Here is a 9,830-nt window from a genome sequence, read left to right as displayed (position 1 = left end):
TATACGGAATTGTCAAGAAGTTCGGCGAATGAATTGAAATTTCGTTCTGCTTTTAAACAACGCATTATTTCCGTGAGTGTCGAGTGAAAACGCTCTACTTGACCATTAACGGAACTTGCATAAGGCGGTGTTTTAAAAATTTTTATGTTAAGTGTGTCTTCCAATAAAAATTTTATAGTTGCTGAGTTGAGGGATGTTTCATTGTCTAATACGACCGATTCAGGTACGCCAAATTGAAAGAGTAATTCACGAAGAGGTTCTTTAACATGCTCTATTGCTCTCGATTTCAGTATTTTGGTTTGCGCATATTTCGAAAATTTGTCTATTGCTGTTAGGACTATATTTTTGCTTGTTATGTAGATATCGATATGTAAAATTTGTCCTGGATACTGGGGTATAGGCGTTTCACCTAATTCTGGTTTGCTAGGATGACGATCGTACTTATTTTCTTTACATACTGAACACTGTTGAATTATGCTGTTTATTTTTTTACGAAGGATGTCATCTAGAGCGCGTTGGAATATTGAAGGGGCATTTTTGAGTCCGAATGGTAATCTCGTAAATTCGTATTTACCATTATTTATTGAGAAGGCGGTCTTCTCAGTATCGGATTGCTTGAGTGGGATTTGGTGAAATCCGCTTTTTAAATCTAACACGGAAAAGTATTTATTGTGTCCAAGTTGAGACAGTACTTCGTTAATTTGGGGTATTGGGTAGCGATCTGCTAGAGTAATTGCGTTAAGCTAGCGGTAATCGATTACGATTCTATACTGTTTATTGCCTTGGGAGTCGGGTTTTTTTGCTACAACCCAAACGGGTGAGTTATACGGTGACCTTGATGGCCGAATAATACCATCATCTAACATTTTCTTAATTTGAGATTCTACTTCGCTTTTTAACGCCATTGGATAGGGATAATATCTTGTATATACTGGGGTGTCCTTATTTGTTCTAATTTCGCCTATGACTTTTGTAGTATAAGTGAGTCTATCGCTAGGTTCTGCAAAGAGTTGTGAAAATTTTTCCACTAAGTTATTGATTTTGGTCTGTTGATTTTGTGTCATGTGATCCTTTTCGATATTAATTGCGTTTACTGACTTTGATACAAGCTGATTGATCTTTACTGTAGTATTACCTTTTATTACCATGAAATTTCCTTTGACATGAATAACAGCTTCGAGATCTTTAAGACTGTCATTTCCAAGGATACCATGAAACGAGCGCAATGATGGAAGAAGGTAAAATTTCAATTTGGTGTCTGCGTTAAAAAGATTTATAAAAGTGTGTTCCTTTATTTCAATGTCTCCTGCTATTGATTTGGCGAAGAAATTTGTTTCATTTTTAATAGGATTGGGCACGATAGAAGGTTGTATGAAATTTTTCGTTGATCCAGTATCTATTAGAAATTTCACTATATTTCCACTCTTCAACCTGCATTTGAAGTAAGGCAGCGAAGAGTGATTCATTCTAAAAAATGTAAATCTGTAGTGTCAATATAGTTGTCGTCCTGTCTTTCCTTCCATCATAATAGTCAACGTCATTATCTGTGTGTTGGTCAGTTGGCGTCTGAGGATATTCCTCTTGATTTGGGCTTTGCACGGGGTCTGAATTTATGTGGTAATTCCGCTGTATTTTGTTTGGTACTGGCGGGTTACCAGTCGGAGGTCTTTTGTTGGTCGGGTCAACGGGACGTGGTCTATTCATGTAATTGATATTTCTGGTACGCTGCGATGGATCGACATCCATTGGTTCTGGTCGCGGTAAGGGTTTTTGTAAAGGTCGCGGTGGTGGATTATTCGGTTGTTGCGTATATGGGGTTAGCTGTTGCTGGTATTGATACTTCGGTTGTGGCGTTCTATAGGGCATGGTTGGGTTGGGAATGTATGCCAATTCTGGGTAGAATTCGCTGTTAATCCTTCTGGGGGGAAGGGGTGGACGAATGTCCTGGCCTTTTCTAGCTTGGGTATTGCTGTTTAAGGCGTAGAGTGAACGGTAGTTCTGATTCTCTAGTTTTAAACATAAATGGAGAGCCTGGGGGAGATCCGCTGGCTCCTTCATGCCAAGTAGTCTGGGTAAGTCTCCTCTTAACCCTCGAATGAAGGTATCAAGGGCTTTATCCCTATATGTGCGCGTTAACAAATGTACGGCTTCGGCGCCGGCTTCCATGCATCCTAATTTGTTAAGGATCAGAGAAAGGTGAGAGTACACTCGCTGGTAGAATTCCTGGATTGTGAGGTTACCCTGCACAAGTGAAGTCATTTGGTACTCCAGTGTACCCAAATCGCGCTTATCTGCGTAGTGAAGCGTCAGACATCTGGTGATGGCCTTCCAGTCGAGCGGAGTATTGTATGACTCCAAAGCAATGTCAGCATTGCCTACAATCTTATTGCGAATGACATTGAGGATCCCATAATATTTGGGGGTTCCTCTTTGTGGTTCGTAGATCTGGAGGATCCGGTCTACGCTCTTCTTCCAGGAGTTGAACTCCCCTGGGTTTCCCGAGAATTCCCGGAGACATCTCACTACGTCCGGTATCTTATCTAATTCGCTAACGTTATTTGCGAAGTTAGAATCAATTGAAATATCGGAAAAATCTGAGAAATTCGCATTTGGATTGAGGGCGGCTTGAACTAAGTTTCGCCCTTCTTGTTTAAAAATGTTAGTTACAACCCCTGTTATTATATTCGTCAGTTGGTCCATGTTAAATGTGTTCGAGGTGGTAGGAGCTGGTTGAGGAGGGAGTGTGCTGAGCACGGGTGGTCGGACGAGGTTTGAAGGATTAGCCATATTTCTTAAATATGTTTAAAAGTTTGACTTGAATTTTGACTGATCTTACGAATCTAATTTGTTTTATTTTTATTTATTTTAGTTACTCCTTCTAGGAAGGAGGGCTTTTCTATCCTGGAGGGTCCCGTAGGATTCGCAGGATTAAGCAAATATTATATTTGATTTGAATTAAGTTATCGGCTGTACGAGCCCTTATTTATGAATAGGATTATTATTGCTTTTATTAATCCTTCTGGGAAGGAGGGCTTTTCTATTCTGGAGGGTCCCTGGTGTTGGGAATCGCAGAATTAAGCTATATTATATGGTTTGGTTTTAGTAAGTTATTGGCTGTACAAGCCTTTGTTTAGTTATATACGTGTTTATGTATATTAAAACTAGGATGTCTAAAACTAATTAGTTGTATATATTTAAGTTTAAGTTCTCTTTTTTTAAAAACTGACCCTAGAATTTATTATACGCAATTAAACGTTCCTTTTCAATTTTAAATATTTTTTTTTTGTTTAAAATTAATTTTCTTCCTTTAAATTTCACTTGTTACTTTCGTTTTACAATTCCAATTCAAATAATTTTTGAGATAGTTTTGCTAAAAATATTTTTTCTTCCACTTTCAACAAAAGCTTGTTAATTTCTATTTAGTTCCACTTTTTTAATTCATTTTCAATATTCACTATTTTTTTTTTTTTTTTTTTAATTCACTTATCTTAATTATAATAGATGACTTACATTAGAATACTTAAAATAATGGTGCGGCGGCTGATGTCTAGCATCTCCTGTTTGTTTCCTACTGAGGGGCCCTTTCCTGCACACTTTTTTTCCTGGGATGGTGACTTTGGTCACCGGGTTCTGGGGCCTAGTGCTGATGTTCCTTCGTCCTGGCGTTTGTTACGGCGCTATGGACCTGAAGTCCGTGGTGAGCCGGTTTCCTTGTAGACTTTTATTAGTCCTTATTGGTTCACGGTAAGGACTTTACCGTGTCCTTTTTTCCTGCACTTCACTCACGATTTACTACTAGGCCCCACGTTGGGCGCCACTTAACGATTTTCCTGCTTATTTAAAGAAAAAAAATCGTTTTTCGGTCTGCACGACCTTCTCGTTATAACTTTATTATAAAACTGAATCTTACAATGTTCTTAATCTAAAAACTTAGCTAAATGCACCGGGCAAAACATAATTAATTCCACGAATTCGCGAATTTAGGTGGCGCGTGTGCTGACAGTGCATCTGGGCAGTGCTGTGGGAAACATTGTGTAACTTGAGTCCCATATCCGCTCTACCTGCATTTGTAAGTATTGCTGATGAATTATTTTATTGTTTCGGCAAAGTTAACATATGCCATGTTAACATATATTATGTCGTTTGCACATTTGTCTGTATGTTTGCGAAAGCAAATGTTCTACAAAAGCATATTTCTATACTTAAACAAAATTATTAGAACCATCGTCTGTTTCTTATGTACATGCATAACCAAACCATACTTAAGTCAGCGCAACCTAAGTGTCAATGGTGTTGGTGGTAAGCGCTTGGAAAGTCAAGATGCTACCACAGGTTCGAATCTCGACAGAACAAATTTTTAATTTTTTGCTTTTAACATCGTTTACTATGCAAATAAATATTTTTCTTACTAATAGAAATTAAATTTATCACAGCAATATTATGTATATGTATATTATGTGTTAAGTTAGAAGACGTTTTGGTTTCGGGTGTAAAATCGTACTCAGCTCTGGTTGCCCAGAGCTCCTTTATTTATAAAATTCCTTATCCTAATTCATGTATGCACCACATGCAGAATGCATACACATATCTTAATTCTAATCTACTGTACATATGGAAGTATGTACACATATCTTAAGCATAAATGTTCCCAACGGCATACATAAGTTTTTCTACATAAATAAACGCATAGAGATACATACATTCATATGGTGCACGTATGCATTTATGTATATGCAATACGTATGCACTCAACAATTGACAAACAAAGATATTTACTTTAGATAACATATTGACCTAAGATATGCATTTAGGCAATTGAATACAAATGTGCATGTGCACTTGAAAACAACCCCATACCATGTAGCATTGCAATGGGTATTTGTACATACATACATGTTTATATTTATGACTGTATTTTTATGTGTTAGCGATAATGCATTAAATATTTGAAATATGATATCCGTTTCTACACAGATTTACAAAAATATTTCATTTACAAATGTAGCCGTTAGGAACTGTTCAGAATTCTGAACATACTGCCAGCGTTGAATTGTTTACATTTCAAAAGAAACAATTCAAGTGTTTATAATTTTTGGGCATTTTAATTAGATTTTTCTTTACAAGATTGGCAGATCGAACTCGTAATAATTTTTAATATAATTTTTATTTGCTAATATTAATAACTAATTTCTAAATATATATCCTCCTATGGGATATACGTTCCTTGCTGCATTACATATGCGTCGTAGGATTATTGTTAAGGTTATGCCACCAGCGATTAACAGGATTAGGTTGGTGGTATTCATGCCGTAATGCACTATATGATGCCACTCTAAGTCCAATGGAAATCTCCAAATGGTAGTTGGTCGCGGAATGTCTGGTATTTTGAATGCCTGGATGGATCCTTTTAACTTAAATTGTTTTAGGGGAGGGAGATGTGTTGTTAGGTTAATTCCTGGTATTTCAAACTCAATTCCGGAGCTTTTGAGATTGTACGCCCAAAGGTTTACGCTCTCCGTCCTCAAAACGCAATTGCTGTCTAATGTTATGATGCCTTGTCCATCTAGGATGGTAGTTTGATTACTACCATTGCATCTAGTTTTGGCCTCTATCTTTGATGGCATTGAAAACATCCATGTGTTAGGTGAAGAGAGCTGTAACCAAAATTCTTGCGTAGGCATAATATTGACTTCACAGTAGAGTGGTATGCCTGTTTTATTTTTTAATAATGACATCTCACAAGTCTGCATATGTCCTACGTTAAAAATAGGATGCACTTGTGGACATATTGTCATTCTCACCATACGTTGACATCTGTACAACAATTCATCAGTCATGCTTATTGACGATTTGTTTCCTTAATGCTGTCGAAATACCCGTCATGTATTGTGGGGTGTGGGTATATTGTGTACATATGGAGTTCTGTTTTGGTAACTAAAGGTATTTTTATATTAAACAATATAAAATCTTTAGTAACTTTGGCTGTTATGGTGGCTATATGTCCGAGTTCAAAGGGGTCAGTAACTGGAAACCGCAAACTCTGGTCAAGATTATTTGAAATTAATATTATTTGGGCTTCAAACTTTTTAATCGGCAACAACCTTTCCATGAAGTTACCTCTAGAGTTCCAAAGGACGCTTATGATGTCTCTTTGAAGCATTTCAAAGCTCTCCATTGTTGTGCTGAGTTTGGTGACTGTTTCAATAAATAACTCCCTTTTCAATTGCTCATCGAGAATGGAACTCATTGAAAAAATTGAGTCGTTCATTATTTTAAAATTATTCCAGTAAGCTAGCTTTCTCTATTTTTTCCGTAAGAACTTCTGCATGCTCTTCATCCATTAGTCCAAACAAGGAGTGATATAATGACCCTATAAAGGGTAACACTGACCTTGTCTTCCGTTGCATCCTCCTCCCCGTGAACGCAATGATATCGTGAAGCTGTTCAATCTCTAAATATTTGTTGTGCAGCTGCTGAGCCATTGCGTTCAGTTTATCCTCTTTAAATATAGTTGAGTCCTCTAAATATTTCAACGAATTTAAAATTTGCTGTTTTTCATCCAAGTATTGAACAAGATCGATGTGGACAATTATATCCCACGCTGTCCTAGTCAACCCCACAAGCCCTATTTTTTCCAAAAATACCCCAAAACTACTTTTAAAATAACTTACATTTAAGCATTTTACCGATGGTAAAACTATTAGAAAGCTTAACAATGTTATCATTAAGTTTTTATTTTTTATACGAGTCGACCGCCTTGGTATATCATCATTTATTTCAATCGGTTCTTCTCTTATTTTTTCTTCGATAGGAAAAGGACAAACATTGTGTATTGCTCTTTTTGATGTACCATTGCTTGTCCTTACGTCTACCATTCTATGTTTGCCATCTTGGCCTAAAATGACGTTTTCAATACGTCCTCTTCGCCACTGTAATGGTGGGATATTTTCTTTTTTAAGAAGTACCAAGGTACCAGTTTCAATATTTTCAAAAGGAACTTGCCATTTATTTCTTTTTTGCAGTTCATTTAAATATTCATTGGACCAGCGCTTCCAGAATTCTTTTGAATTCTTTTCGACCGATTTCCAATGGTCCCTTAACCCTTGGTAACTTTGGTTATAGTTCGTCTCAACGATAGTTGATAATGGTTCTTCTACCAAAAAATGGCCTGGTGTTAATACCGGAAGATCATTTGGATTGTTTGATAATGGGGTAATAGGTCTTGAATTATGTACGGCTTCTATTTGTGTCATGAGTGTGGACATTTCTTCAAAAGTCATTACACTTCAACTACTCGGAAAAAATGTTTTTTAACTGATTTAACAGCCGCTTCCCACAGTCCTCCTACATGTGGAGATCTTGCTGGTATATTTATCCAGGTTATTTCTCTTTGATTACAAAATTCTGATAATTCTGCTTTATGAGAGTTTTTCTGAAATAATTTAAAAACTTCGCGAAGACTATTGGCTGCTCCAATAAAATTGGTCCCGTTATCTAAATAGATTTTGTGGGGGCAACTTCTCCTAGCAATAAATCGTTTTAAGGCACCTATAAAGGCTGCTGATGAAAGATCTGATACTACTTCTAATTGTACTGCCTTCGTGGCAAAGCATACGAAGACACGGATATAAGCTTTATCAGCCTTTTTTCCACGCATTTTATGATGTGTCCAAATTGGACCAAGAAAATCCATTCCTACAATATAAAATGGACGCGTTCCTATTAGTCTATCTTGCGGTAAATTTCCCATTAACTGGTGTAGGGGCCGAGGGTTTGCTTTAAAGCATCTATAACATTTATTTACAACTTTGCTTGCTAATTGTCTACCTCTTAAAATCCAAAACTTTTGCCTGGTTATTGCTAGTAAATCCTGTGGTCCAATGTGTAGATGTTTAACATGTATATAATTCAACGAACGATCTCATCTTCATAAGGGAGAAGTATAGGGTGCTTAGCATTCTCTGAAAGATTACTACTTTGAATCCTGCCTCCTGCTCTTATAATATTATTGTTGTCTACAATTGGAGCTAAAGTGGCCAGTTTGGAATTTTTTGGAATTCGTTTGTTGGAATTGATTAGTTTTAGTTCTAGATCAAAGTATTTTTTTTGTATTTGACAAACTATATAATTTAATGCTTGTCGTTTATAAAAAATTGTATTCATTTAAGGTTTTTTCCTAATGGTATCTATAAATTTAAATATGTTAGCTATAACGTTTTGTAGAAATTCGAAACTATTTTTATGGTTTATATTCATTAGAATTGTTTGTTTTTCGGTTAGAATCATAACAATCTTTGATTTTTTTATCTCTGGAATAATTAAATTATCGTTGTTTAAATTTTGTTTGATTTTATAATTATTTGTATAAATAATTTCCGGTCTTCTATACCATAATTTGCTGGTGATAAGTTCGCTTGGTGTCACTCCTCTAGAAATAATATCAGCCGGATTGTCCTTTGAGCCGATATGTCTCCAATTATTTATGTTGGTGTTGGTTTGTATGAAATTTACTCTATTCGACACAAATATCTGTAAACGTCCAGGATCTAGCTGTAACCAATTCAATACTATTGTGAAGTCTGTATAAAAATAAATAGAACATTTAAATTTAAAACTTTCTTAAATTTTTTGTATTAATTTTACTAAGAGGACAGCCGCACATAGTTCAAGCCGCGGCAATGTTATTATCTTTATTGGCGCGACTCGTGATTTGGCTGCAAGTATATTTATATACGTTTCACCTGTTTGATTTTTAGATTTTGCATAAACTACGGCCCCATACGCTTTCATCGAAGCGTCACAAAAGCCATGTAACTCAATATTTACCGGTTCATTGCATAAAATACGTCTGGATATTCGTATTTGATTTAACAATGGAAGCTCGTCTTTGATTTTTAACCAAGTGTCCACTATTTCCTGCGGCGGCTTTTCATCCCAATCAGTTTTTGATTTCCACATCTCTTGTAGTAAAATTTTTGAAGTAACTGTGACGGGATTCACAAAGCCTAATGGGTCGAATAATTTGGAATCGTCTGAAAGAATGGTCCTTTTAGTAATCTTGTCGTTGCACTTCCAATTGCAAGTTATACGAAAGTGGTCGTCGAATGGAGTCCAAGTGACACCTAATGCTTTAACTTCGTTGTTATTTTCCTTGTTCAAGTCAAGTTGATTTTCTCTGTTTTCAAGAGGAATATTTTTTCAAAGTTCAATGCTATTGGAACATCATTTTCTGAGGTTGAATCCATATTTTTTTAAAAAATATTTTGATATTATCCTGGATTAACTTGACATCATCTAGATTATCTCCTCCTGTCATAAGATCGTCCATGTAAAAATCTACATTGATAATTTCCGCTTCTTCTGGATAATCATTTCTCTCGATTTCTGCAATTTTCTGCAAACATTTAACTGCTAAATAAGGTGCAGCTGCGGTACCATAGGTAACTGTTTTTAGAGTATATGTTCGCAGTATTTCATTATCTTCATCGCGCCAGTAGATTAATTGATATTTTTCATCCTCTGGGCGAATCCATATTTGCCTAAACATTTTCTCCATGTCTGCTGTGAAGACATACCTATGTTTTCTAAACCTCAGTAAAATATTAAATAAGTCTTCTTGCAACTTAGGCCCAGAATGCATTATTGAATTCAAGGAAATATTCTTGTCTGTTTTACAGGATGCATCAAAAACTACTCTTAATTTAGTAGTTGTACTATCTGGTTTAAGTACGCAATGGTGTGGTAAATAATATTTCGATTTAAACATATTAACATTTTTTATTTCCTCCATATGGCCCAACCTTATGTATTCATTCATAAATTGTTTATAT

The sequence above is a fragment of the Bactrocera neohumeralis genome, unplaced genomic scaffold (assembly GCF_024586455.1).
Source record: "Bactrocera neohumeralis isolate Rockhampton unplaced genomic scaffold, APGP_CSIRO_Bneo_wtdbg2-racon-allhic-juicebox.fasta_v2 cluster09, whole genome shotgun sequence".
Taxonomy (NCBI): Eukaryota; Metazoa; Arthropoda; class Insecta; order Diptera; family Tephritidae; genus Bactrocera; species Bactrocera neohumeralis.
The sequence above is the reverse complement of the archived record's forward strand: the minus strand, read 5'-3'. Positions refer to the sequence as shown.